A 4,533-nucleotide genomic window follows, 5' to 3' on the forward strand; every position below is an offset into this window, starting at 1 on the left:
ATGTAGTCTTCCATTCGTCTCCTGCTTTGATGCGTATATTGTGGTATGCGTCTTTGATGTCGAGTTTGGTGAAGTATTTTGCTGATAGTAGTCTGTCCAGTGCTTCCCCAATCAAGGGTAGTGGATATCGGTCCTTCTTGGTAACCGAATTGAGGGCTCTGTAGTCCAGGCAGAGTCTCATTTTTCCATCTTTCTTTTTGACGAATAGTATTGGGGATCCTCCTGACACGAAAGAGTCTCAGATCCATCCTCTCTTTAGGTTTTGCTCGATGTACTTCCTAAGTTCTTCGCGCTCTGCTTCCCCTAGGGGTATAACTTCTTATAGTGAATCTCTTTTGTCTTTCCCGCGTTTTCATCTTTGTCCAGCTGAATTTCGTGGTCGATTCCTGGTCTTCGAGGTGGTAGCTCCGTAGCTTCCTCTTCTTGGAATATATTTGTGAATTGGTGCTATTCTTTTGGAACCAATTCTTTCCATCCTTTTTTGCTTTGGTATTTCTTGTCCTGGATTGCTAGCTCTGTGCTGATGTTGATTTTTGCTAGAACCGCTTTTTTGTCTTCGTATGTCCATTTGAGAATTCCTGTTGTATCTCCTCTTCGATAATATCGTCCAAAGGCTTGTGCTGTGATCTCTTCGATCTCAATTCTTTTTGTTGTATCGAGCTGGTTTTGGTCCATAGTTCCAAATCCCTTGTTTCCTCTCATGGTTTCTTCCAGTTGATCTACTTCATGCAGATACTTGTTGTTGATTTTTTCGATTATCAACTGTGCGATTCAATCCCCTTTCTGGACTTGGTAGTCCTCTTGAGCTAGGTTGGCCAGGACCACTTTGATTTCACCGGTATAGTCGACGTCGATCACCCCTGCCATGGTCGTGAGTCGGTGTTTAACTGCTAGACTACTGCGGAGTGCTATTGGTCCATAGGTGCCTTCTGGGAGTCCAATGGCTATTCCCGTCGATATCGTTGCCTGCCCATTGGCAGGTATTTTGATTCCTTCATTGGCATATAGGTCGTGTCCTGCTGCCCCTTTGGAACCCTTGGTAGGCACTTTTGCCTCTTGGTCCAGTCTTTGTATCCGGACTCTCTCGTCTTGCCGCATCTCGGCAGACTTTGCATGCAAGGTTTCTTCCTCCGCTTCTCGTATCGGTATTGAGTAGACCACAGGTGAACTGTTGAGACATTGTGTCGCACATAGTTCGCTTGTAAAGGTCATCTTGTTCTTGTTCCAATCGATCGTCAGATTATTCTTCCGTAACCATGGCATCCCTAGGACTATCTCATGGTTCTTTAGATCTGCCACTGGAAAGGTTGCCGTTTCCCTATGGCTGTCAATGTCCATGGGTATTGTCGCCGTATGGGTTATAGGACCCAAAGCGCTTGGTTTTCCATCCGCTAAGTAGACCTCTCTTGCTTTCTTCGCTTGTTTGATGTGGAGGCCGTATTTGTCGCATATTTCTTTGTCGATGAAGTCTTCAGTGGCCCCCGAGTCGAGCATTGCATATATTGTTGTTGCTTCGCTTTCTCTGTTGTATATCTTCGTTTTGATCATCACATGATCTCTATCTTCTTCTCCTCTTTGCGTTTGTAGTGCCATGTAGTAGTTCGCTAATTTGATGGATTTTCCAGGTCCACATATTGTGTCTCCCAGACACCAGTTTACTGGGGACCTTCGTCGTTTTCCGCCAGTGAATCCTCTGCTATCATTTCGCGGATGTCGCTTCTTTTCTGATTTTGGAAACGATTATTTCCAGCAGCTCTGTTTCCCTGGTATCCATTGTCCGGCCGGCTTCTACATTCTCGTATCCGATGCCCTGCTTTTCCACACATTAGGCATAGTTTCCCATTCATCCTTCTGGCGTATTCTTCCTTAGACAGATTCAGAGCAGGCCCTGCTCTTGACTTGTCTAATTCCATTGGTTCGCCTGGGAGTAATGCTCGACTTTCTCCTCGAGGTGCTTGAGGTTTGAAGGTCACGTCCACATTCCTGGATGATTGGACCACTCTATGTGCTATAGTGTTTTCCGAGTTGCTCCGTACCATGTTTAATTTGCTTTCTTTGTCAATTGCCCATCTTGCAAATCGTTCGGCTGTCATATAGCGCAGGTCAGAGATTCCCCATGCCTCTCAGAGTCTCTCACTGCAGTTTCTCAGAAGGATGATGTTGAGAGTCGTATCATCAAACTCGGCCTTGTATTCCAACAGTCGAAATTCGTTCCAATATGCTGAGAATGTTTGTTTTCCTTGCTGGAGTTTTTCTAGCTTTCGTCTTGCTGTTTCTTTGGCGTTGGGTTCTCCAAATTGTTCAAAGAGTATTGCCTTGAACTCTTCATATGTGACCCATTTCCTCTGCTTCCTTCCATCTTGGAAGGGCATGATCCATTGTCCCGCGAGTCCCCTGAGTAGAGATTCCACATATGGAATCTTAATTTCATCATGGTGATTTCCGTATCCCTTAACGGCAAAATATCCCTCGCATTGCGCTAAGAATATTCGTAGCTTATCTTCGGCTGCTTCATATGTGTCGGGCTCCTTTGCTTTTGGTCGTTGGAAATTTCCTTGCCCTGTATTTCGCGTGGCTGCAAGAAATGCCTGAAACTGATTTTCAGTCATTCCAAGTATACTGGTTCCTGGTGCCGGAGCAGCTGGGGCCAGTGGCCCAGGTACTGCGGATCCCGACATTCTCTCGGGTTGTGGAGTTTCAGCAGGAGAGCTATCGACTGGTGATCCTTTCTCTGGGGTTACTGGGCTTGCTGCTCTCGAGGGTTCTGCTGAGACGTGATCTAGGGCATTGCTGAATCCTCCTAGATTAAGATTTTGATCGTCGAAGTCAATATCACCTTCCCTGTCGGGGTTGAAGGATGCCGTCTTGTATCGTTTGGCGTCGCACTAGGTGACGCTTTATAATGTAACAATCCCTCTCTGGACAGTTAGTGCTTGGCGACAGGGAACGATACTTCTCTTCCTGTCTTCTTCTTCCTTTGTCTTACAATAGCTCTAGGCCTCTGCCTACGTTGCCGATAGTACAAGACCTCTTGTCTTCAACCGCGAACGCCTATTGTAAGCTTTCTCTAACTCTTCTTCGTAAAGCGCCTTACTTGGCGTAATGATAACGGTCCAATAAGGATAAAGATCGTAAAGGTATTTTATATTCGTTAAAGTAATATGTAGGAAAAGTACTTAGAACAAAGCGTGAAGAACCTATCTTCCTTGGCCACATCAGCCTCCTTATATAGTGTTCTTCCCGCCTTTAGTCATGTGACCTAAAGTGGTCACATGTGCGAAACCAAATCATAATAAACTAGTCATATGACCAAATTGATCACATGCTCAAAACTCATGACCTCATAGTGAGGTCATGTGCAAAACTCATATACCAATCATAACACAATAAACAAGTCATATGACTCGACTGAGTCATATGCACGAAACCCATGACCTCATAATGAGGTCCTGTTTAAAACATAAATCATATGCGCAAGGCTTACCCGTAAGGCACACTCGCAAGGCATACTCGTCAGGCGCATGTCCCATGACTCATACTTGAGCCATGTGCGAAAGCATCACAAATCCCACATGTAACAAATCATATAACCCGTATACGTCATATGCGCGAAACAATAACATACCTGTGACTCCTAACTATGCATCACGTGAAAACCCTTTCCTCGTTAAGCCATGTTCGTGACAATATGACCACTTTTGTCACATGACTAGTTTATTATAATTTGGTTTTGCACATATTACCACTTTGGACCACATGACTTGGAGCAGGAAGAACACAATATAAGGAGGCTAGTATGGCCAAAGAGGATAAGTTCTTCAGACTTTGTTCTAAGTACTTTTCCTACTTATTACTTTAATGAATATAAAACACCTTTAAGCTCTTTATCATTATCACGACCTTTATTATTATTATGTCGAGAACACTCTTCACGAAGAGGTGTTAGAGAAAGCTTATGGTAGTTATTCTCGATAGAAGACAAAGGTCTTGTACTATTGGTAACATAGGCCGAGGCCTAGCACTATCATAAGATAAAAAGAAGCAGAACAGAAGTATCATTCCCCGTCACCAAAAACTAACTATCCGAAGGGGAAATGTTACATTACAATACATCACATAGCATGACGTTATATGATATAAGATGGCTTCCTTCAACCTAGACAGGGAAGGAGATATAGACATCAATGATCAAAACCTTAATCTAAGGAGATTTAGCAATGCCCTAAATCATGTTTCAGCAGAGCCCTTGAGGGCAGCAAGTCTAGTAACACCAGAGAATAGATCACCAGTTGATAGCTCTCATACAGAAACCCCACAATCCTAGAGAATATCTAAATCAGTAGTACTAGTGCCACCAGCCCCTGCCTCTCCGCTACCAGGTACCAGCATACTTGGAATAACTGACAACCAGTTTCAGACATTTCATGCAGCAACATGAAATACAGGACAAAGAAATCTCTAACGGCCAAAAGCCAAAAAACCTAATACATAACAGGGCCGACACTTTTCATTATCATGCATGGGCAAAAACGC

The sequence above is a fragment of the Tuber melanosporum genome, assembly GCF_000151645.1.
Source record: "Tuber melanosporum whole genome shotgun sequence assembly, scaffold_66, strain Mel28".
In the NCBI taxonomy this organism is placed as follows: domain Eukaryota; kingdom Fungi; phylum Ascomycota; class Pezizomycetes; order Pezizales; family Tuberaceae; genus Tuber; species Tuber melanosporum.